This window comes from Lygodium microphyllum, chromosome 25 (assembly GCF_053477565.2).
Source record: "Lygodium microphyllum isolate KBCC chromosome 25, Lygodium_microphyllum_v1.1.10, whole genome shotgun sequence".
Taxonomy (NCBI): domain Eukaryota; kingdom Viridiplantae; phylum Streptophyta; class Polypodiopsida; order Schizaeales; family Lygodiaceae; genus Lygodium; species Lygodium microphyllum.
This window is the reverse complement of record NC_141159.1, coordinates 89682861-89691489: the sequence shown is the minus strand read 5'-3', so window position 1 is coordinate 89691489 and position 8629 is coordinate 89682861. Positions and strand designations below refer to the sequence as shown.

Here is an 8629-nt window from a genome sequence, read left to right as displayed (position 1 = left end):
AAAACTGGCCGACTGTGCAGTCTGACTGCACTGCTGACGTGGCACCTCCTCTGCCGTACTGTGCTGACGTGGCACTGATTGTCCGGGAAATGATTGGCTAATAGAAAATAACTTATTTTAGGCTGCACAATTGTTTTCCCTGCAATTATTTTTGCAGAAACTTGGGGAGTCTTTCCTCTTGGGACAGTTCTGTATCAATTGACTTTTGTCCTTTTGAGTAGAAGTCTAACAACTGGGGTGTTTGCATGGCTGCTGACTGCTAATCTTTACTATGGCAGGCAGCAGAGGGCCCTACCTTGCAGTACTTGCATTTTATCTCTCTGCCATTGGCTCTTCATCCAGAACTTGTTAAGTATGTCACATACTTTCAAGATTCTGTCCTGAGTCTGACTGCCAACATAATAGCACTGTGAGCAAACCTATCAATTTGGATAGAAGTAAGTCACTGATTGCTCTTTCACAGCTCAGTGCACATGGGGTTACAGGCAGAAAGATGATGCTTTTGAAGACAATCCTTCTGACAGTAATGGAGAAGATGCAGAGAAGATAAAAGATGACTTTCAGCGGTTGAGCAAGTTGTCAAATACTGGTGAGTTTCTCATAATCAAACCCAAACATTATTTTTTGATAGAAATGTAAATGAATGGGGGGTGATACATATAGTTACATGTTTTGTTGTCTTTACCTGGGCCTAAATAGTTCTATACAAGAAAATGCGGGACCTATACTTATGTGGCTACATGTAAAGACTTGCATTGTTCAAATAAAGCTCAATGCATATATCTTGGTTGCACAAAGAAGCTGAGAATGTTTGCATGATTTATGAAACCTGTCTGCAGTGTCATTGCTCTATTGTCAATCTGCTAGCTTGCTGCCTTGAGTACTGCTAAAATTAGTATAAAGCATTTTCAATGCCTTGTTATCAACACACCTGTCCTCTTCTGGATTCAAACAGTGGCTCTCATTATCTGCATGCCTTTCAGATTGCACTCTCCTGATAAAGTTGTTTATGACGTAGATAATGCACATACCAATGTTTATTCACATGCATTCCCTTTATTTATTTCTAAACAAGTTCATCGACAGGTTTAAGTGTTTCTTTTTTGACTAGCATTTCAGGTTCTCATTCCCTTATTTTGAAGCCAAAAAATCCCTCTTTATATAATTCTTGTAAGCTTTCATAAATCTTTATATAATCATTCGAAGGGTTCATAAATGTTCTTTAGAGGAGGTTGATGAAACTTCTCTTAGTTAAAGAGAAGCAGTTATGAGAGAATATGGATTCAGTGAGGTCTTTAAACACAAGAAAACCATAGGATCCATACAGTTTAAGATAAGATGCAACAGCCAATGGTGATGGGCTATATGTAACAATTTATAGAATTAAATTGTGTCCAGGAAACTCTATAAAATGGGAAAATTTGCATGAAGTCTAGCAACTTGTGGAGATGCTGTAGGTCTTACTCTGAAATGGGCCCTGTGAAAGTGATACTAAGGTAAGGATTGGACTAAACCACCTCCACTTCTCTATGAGCAGAGAAGCTGAAACCTATTGTTTGTCGCCTTGAAGTATTGAAGATTTTGTCACTTTTTTCTTACTTCCTGCTCGTGAAAACCTTCTGTCAAATGCGAGATCATCACTATTCATCATCATAGAGAAAAATGTGGATCATAGTGCCTTGACCTGAGCTCCCCAGGTATCAATCAACCCTTAATCTCACCAGATGGTACGGCTGATTTCATCTGACAAGCCATGGTGTACTCTCCCCCCTAGACTCTCAAGTGTCAGTACTTCCAAAGCATCCTGTCCTTTTGTGTTCCCAAATCATACAATGATTTAATTAGATGAGTATGTGGCAAACTATTGAAAACTTCTGCTGCAGTCAACAGAACAATAATATCCTTCTCATTCTTATAATCCTCAATGGTGGCTAACTCCATTGCTCCCCACTATTCTGACATAGTATCAGACGTCCATGTTGGTGTTCCTGGTGCTGTGTACAGCTGTTCTTCATTGCTTCAGGCTTGTGTTTTCCTATTTCTGGTGCTGAATTGTATTCATTTCTTGAGTTGTTTGTACTAAGTCTCCTCTGTCACCATGATAGAATTGAGGGGAATGTCAGGTTTATGTGCATGGCACTTGTAGCTAAGAGACACGTCTTTGTCAAATGTTCTAATTCAACTAGGTGGTCAGCCCAAGCTTTGATACCTTCCTAGCTTTCTTGGAGTACTATCCTAAGACTAGGGACCATGAATTTGACTGGCATTATGGTGTAGGTTCCATATGTGATCCTAGAGGGTGTCTATCCTATGGCTATCTTGTAGGAAGTCCAATAGGCACATAAAGCTATCATGAGCTTATGATCCCAATTAGATCTTGAGGTAAAAACAGTCTTGGTTAGCACATTGATAAGTATCTTATTTGTAGATTCTTGTTGGTTGTTTGCTTTAGGATAGTATGAGAAGAATTTTTATGTAGGGCCTAGAAGGTCAGTAGGAGATGTTCAATGACTGCCAAAGAGCCCTCATGATGGTCTTTCATGGCACAACATAGACTAAGGTAGTGACTTGGGGACAATAGCTTGGGTCAATGACAAAGGCTGGGCATACTGATATGAGGGTTTTCATAAGAGCCACTCTTTTCTCAGCATTGGCCAACATTCGAATAGAATCCCCATTCCAAATCCTGAGCTGACCGATGGCTATTCACATCTTATGTGGCATGTATACATCTAGGTATCTAGGTTTCTCAATGAAACCATTCATTGTGGTCCTCATGAAGTGGTCCCTACATTATGAGATCTTTAGGGGGAGAGGCTACTGGGGTGAGATCCATGTATGTCGTATATGATCCTATCTCATGACCATGTTCCTCAGTGTGAGATAGGTGGATGTATGGAGAGTCATGCTCATACTAGAAGGGGAGGAGGTGGTCCATATTGATTCCATATTCTATGAGCCATTGCTCTGGTATGCCTATTTTTTACATCCTAGAATGTGCATTTTCATGCTGTTTGCTCCTGGCTGGGTTGGGTGACTCCTTGACCCAGTTGACTGGTTTTCATTGCTCCACACGTTGCTTTTTTACCCTTGTATGCTATGCCTTGTATTTGCGCTACCCTTGGTTGATATTTGGATGTCGAGTTTCTCCATGTGCTTCAACTGTCAACCCTTCTTTTCATCCTATTGGCTTTGTGTTTTTTTGGCTGTTTATATCTTCGCTTAATTTTATGCTTTAGAGAGGGTTTGTGTGTATCAGATATCATGTCTCGTGCACTACACTATGTTTATTGTTAATCCTGTTTCTCTATGCTTACCTGAACTGCTTGAACTATTGAACTTATGTTTTTGGGTTCAGTCTTAGCACATACCTCTCTCTATACCTTGTCTTTTCTTTGTCTTCTCTACCTCTCCTCTCTAAAGGGCACCTCCATGTTGCTCTATTGATAATAAGCTCAAGGGACTTCACTATCTCAATTGGAGTGCCATGATGAAAGCTTGGTTTGTGCAATAGCATTGTTGCTTGTCATCTGTTTGATACGTGGACCTTGCATTTACACCCTACTATTGCCAGCCAGGCTGGTCACATCCTCTAGCTAGTTGCTTTTGTTGATTTTCTCTCTCTTCCATTGCCTGTTTGCATCAGATCTAGTCTTTGTGGTTGTATTTGCTGGTATTCGACTCTCCGAGGTTGCCTTTGCTGCGTTTCAGGATTCGTTAGGTGTAAACGCCCCGAACAACGTAGTATGCTTAACAATTATGATATTCACTTGTTTTCGAGATTTAATATAAAAGAGAATGAACACTTAAAGCTGAAAATGAAAATTACACACAAAATTACAGCCATGAAAATGTAAAAGTAATGGAGACAAGATTGAGGGTTGAAGATGGGAACCCCCCCCCCCCCGCGAATGAATATATTTCTGCTCAACCCAAGTCCCTTAGGGAAGAGCTCAGTTACAATCAACCTGAGAGTGAGAAGAAGTAATTCTCACTCTCACAAGATCATGCAAAGATGTACAAACACACATGCATTATCTATTATGCAATGATAAGAACTGATTTCTTTACAGTATGAGAGAAGAAAAGGGAAAATCAGCCTTCTCCATCGTTGAACAGTAGTACATGGATAGGGCTTGCTTCTTGTTGCTAAAATGGAAGAAAGAGCTTGAAAAGGAGGTGCTGTAATGAATTTACAGGCTTGCTGTCCTGTAAAACAGCAGTGATAGAAGAGGGAATATGGAGGAATTTGATAATGGAGAAGTGGGGGATGATGATGGGGATGGATGGGGCCAGTTTCTAGCTATCTGTGGGTGTTGTACATGAGTTTACAGCAAAGAAAAATGATGTTGAATGAAGAAAAACGAGCTCTTATTTATAGGAGAGGGGAGAGCTAGTACAAAAGGGGAAAGTGGAGTAGCACAAGACAAGTGTCCAGCCACATGTTATGAGATGTGACAAGTGGTGGGACACTTGGAAACTTATGTGACAAGTGTCTTGACACTTGTCTCTTCTCTATGGCCTTCCTTTTTGGGTTGAATACTGTCAAGAATAGAAACAACCAAATTTAGTAAGCACAGTCAGAGTACAGAACTTACTATTTTTAGAATGACATCTCTATTTTTTAGGACTAGCATTTTTAGGCTAATTCGAGGCTCCTAAAATTTAGGGACCTCCTAAATTTTAGGAATCTCCTAAAATTTAGGGACCCCCCAATATGGGTGTCATATGAAAGCTTTTTCCGTGTACATTGCAAAAATGGTATCCGAATCTTCATGTGACTTTCCTATGCAAAGAAATGTGCATTTCAAGCTTTCAGCCCACACATGCACATTATACAAGCATTTCATGATCATGCCATCTTGTTGATTGTAACTGTCTGTTCTGGTGGATCTAGCCCACACTTCAAGGCATCAATCCTTTCTGTGTGCGAGTCTAACCCTGATATGCGTGAGTTCTAGTCACAGGCGCCCAATCGGGCCATATAGGTGGAAGTGTGAACTATCTTTTCTCTAACCCACCGCGTGGGTCCACCATAACCTATGACCACTCATCAGTGGCCAGCTCCAATGCACTTTTCTTTATATCTAATTAGTGCAAAGTAAATAAATTTAATAAATCATTATATAAACAAATTAATAAAAAATGATACAAATTCTGTTTCTATAGAGTTGTGACAGCCCTCTAGTTTTTATTCAGCTGTCCTCAGCTGAAAAGCTTCTTGATATTGTTGTAGAATATTTGGGTAATCCTTCATGAATTTTTCATCTACCCACTGTGCATCTGTTGTGGGTAGATTCTTGAATTTTAGTAAGAATTTTCGGGTCACAAGGCCACTTCTCATTGTTCGATCCTTGAGAAACAAAATCTTTTCAGGTTCCAAGAGTTGTTCTGTTTCTTCAACTTCTGGGGGATCTTCAGTAATGGGTTCCTTTGGTTCTTGTCCTATGTAAGGTTTTAGCAAACTTACATGAAAAGCATTGTGTATTTTCCAATGAGTAGGAAGCTCAAGTCGATAAGAAACTTCATTTATTTTCTCAATCACTTTGAAGGGTCCAAAGTATCTACTGGAGAGCTTTGGAAAAGATGAATTTTGACCAGAACCTTGTTTGAGCCTGCTTTTATCAAACTTTAGCAAGACACATTGACCTTTTTCAAAAGCCAAAGGTATTCTTCGTTTATCTGCTTGCTTCTTTTGTCACTCTTGGGCAACTTTGATAGTGGCTCGAACTTGATCCATTGCGGTTTTAAATCTGAAGCAAACTCATCAGCAGCAAAAATCTTATCTTTAGTGCGAATAATTGGAGGAGGAATCACTTTACCCTGTACTATTTCATTTGGAGCTTTCCCTGTGGATGAGTGCACTGTATTGTTGTAAGCAAACTCCAATAATGGAAGATATTTCTCCCATTAGCATAGCCAGGATGTCCTGCGAAAGGAGAATCATGAGCTTCCCATAATATCTTCTGCTTAAGTGACTGGCTTGTTGGTATACACAGCCTTGTTCTGTAGTAGACAAGTCCATTATCAATGGAAAATTCCTGATACTTAGCTTGCAACTTCTAATTCTGCTCCTTGGTAGATATTTCCTTTATCATTGTTTGGTAGGCCAAATCATGGCATGCTTCCTCTCTAGCTAGTTCAAGTATAGGGTTGTTTGGCATAGATACTTTTGTAGCTAGAGATCTGGCCGTTGATGGATTTTGCAAGATTAGGGAATTTAGGAATGCCTTGCGACTGAGTGCATCAGCAACTACATTCTCCTTCCCTGGTCGGTACTTGATTTCAAAATCATATTCCTCCAATACTTCAATCCACCAAAGTTGCCTCATGTTGAGCTCGTTCTGGGTAAAAATCCATTTGAGACTCTTATGATCGGTTACTAGAGTAAACTTGTTACCCAACAGGTAGTGTCTCCAAAGCTTTAGAGCATGGATGACAGCTAGTAATTCCAGATCATGTGTGGCATAATTCTTTTCATGACTCTTCAATTTCCTTGAAGAGTATGCTACTGGATGACCTTCCTGCATAAGTACACACCCCAAGGCAAGAATGCTAGCATCAGTTACTACCTTGAACTCCTTATTGAGGTCAGGGAGTTTTAGAATCGGTGCTGATACCAAACTTTGCTTCAATTTGTCGAAGCTATTTTGTTCGGAAGTTGACCATGTAATAGAAGTCTGCTTCTTTAGTAAGTCTGTAAGAGGTGCTGCAATCAAAGCATAGTTTTTGATGAAGACCCTATACCATCCTGTCAATCCAAGAAAGCTACGTATCTCTTTGACGGATACTGGTATTGGCCATTCAAGCACATCTCTGACCTTGGCTGGGTCTACTGATATTCCTTCTGATGATACTATAAATCCCAAATATTCTATTTGACGCTTGAAGAATGCACACTTCTTCATTTTTGCATACAGCTTATGAGACCTCATTGTCTCAAGGACAATCCGAAGTTGAGGCTCATGATCTTCTTCCTGTTTAGAATAGACTAAAGTGTCATCGAAGAAGACAAGCACGAAATCATCAAGATATGGTCTAAAAATATCCTGCATTAATCTATTGAAGGTGGCAGGTGCATTTGTAAGCCCGAATGACATAACCAGGAACTCAAAGTGCCCATATCTTGTATTGAAGGCCGTCTTTGGAATATATTCTTCCTTGATCCTTATCTGATAGTAACCTGACCTGAGATCAATCTTGGAGAAGATCTTTGCACCTTGAAGACGATCAAGAAGCTCATCTATTCTAGGAATAGGATACTTGTTCTTGACTTTTGATTGATTCAACCCTCGATAATCAATACATATTCGAAGTGTCCCATCTTTCTTTTTCTGGAATAGTATAGGAGCTCCCCACAGTGAGTTGCTAGGTCGGATGTAACCCTAGTCTAACGGTTGCTTGAGTTGTTTCTTCAACTCAATTGCTTTCGGTATGGACATTCTATAAGGTCTCTTTGCAATTGGTGCAGCTCCAGGCACTAGCCTAATCTCATGATCTACTTCTCTTTGAGGCGGAAGTTCAATCAATTCCTTAGGGAATACGTCAGCGTATTCCTTTAGCCAAGAAGGTCCTTCATGAGACTCTTGCTTTTGATCTAACTTGTTGAGTTTGATCAGGTAAACGGATAATCCTTTTCTGACTCCTTTTATGATCCGAGATACTTTGGCTAATTGGATTCTTGGCACTCCTGCCTCACCTTGAGTTGTGACAAATTCCCTTTCAGAGTTTCGAAAGGAAACTTGACCGTTTCCACAATGAATGTGGCCGTCATTAGGCTTAAGCCAATCCATCCCGAGTAGACACTCATGGATACCTAAATTCGTGACTCTGAATTTGACTAAAGTCTTCTTTCCTCCCAGAAAGAATTTCACCTTAGCAGTTTGCCTCGTACAAGTTACCTCACGACCGTTTGCCAATTCCACAAGCAGGGTAGGTGCTTCTATTGTGGCTATTTCTAATCTTCTTGCACATGCTGGTGAGATAAAGGAATGTGTACTGCCACAATCAATCAAGGTTTTGAAACCTTTACCTTGATAGTCCGACGGTGTCTGAATCACCGAGAACTGGCGATTTGGTCCTTTCTTGTGTAAAGCGGCATGGACTGTCGCTCTTTCAAATTCAGCTTCCATAGTCAGATCTTCCTCTTCTTCTTCTTCGCGTCTTTGCTTATTGGCAATGCAAGTGGTTCTTCCTCTTCCACGGGTAACGGCTCCTTGACCACGGCCTGCACCTTGGAAAGGCGTTTAACAATGTCCTCCACTGAGCTTGGGACATTGCCTCTTGAAGTGACCGGGTTCGTTGCAGTGGAAACAACGGAGGTTTCGGCCATTACTTTGAGTGGGAACAAAGTTGTTGACATTATTTGTCCTTGCTTTCTTCCTTTGTCCCTGATTGTGACCCTGAACTCTCTTCATTAGCGGTTTGAATGCTCCTCTGTTCGGGTCACTATAAGTCCAAGTTTTGTTACCCCTTGGTCTAGCTTGCACCTCCTGAATTATAGGCGCCGCTCGAATGAGTGCATCCTGAAGATCTGATGGACGCATAGATTCGAGACGGGTATTTACGGGCAGATTTAAGCCTGCGCAAAATTTGAACACCTGCTGCGTCATGTCCATCTGTGGCGCAT

The 8629-nt window shown here is 40.6% G+C and overlaps 1 protein-coding gene across 2 annotated transcripts in view; it reads left to right on the top strand.

Annotated features, from left to right (window-relative positions):
- Nucleotides 1–403: 403 nt before the first annotated feature.
- The window catches only part of LOC148014481 (pentatricopeptide repeat-containing protein At3g09040, mitochondrial-like), a 45517-nt gene continuing 37291 nt past the window's right edge, over nucleotides 404–8629 (top strand). The window contains exons 1-2 of one of the 2 annotated variants that reach the window (XM_087666906.1): nucleotides 404–589; nucleotides 1399–1496. The gene's annotated coding sequence lies outside the window, so the exon portion shown is untranslated. The remainder of the gene's footprint in view (nucleotides 590–1398; nucleotides 1497–8629) is intronic. The other variant, XM_087666905.1, reaches the window with a different exon arrangement.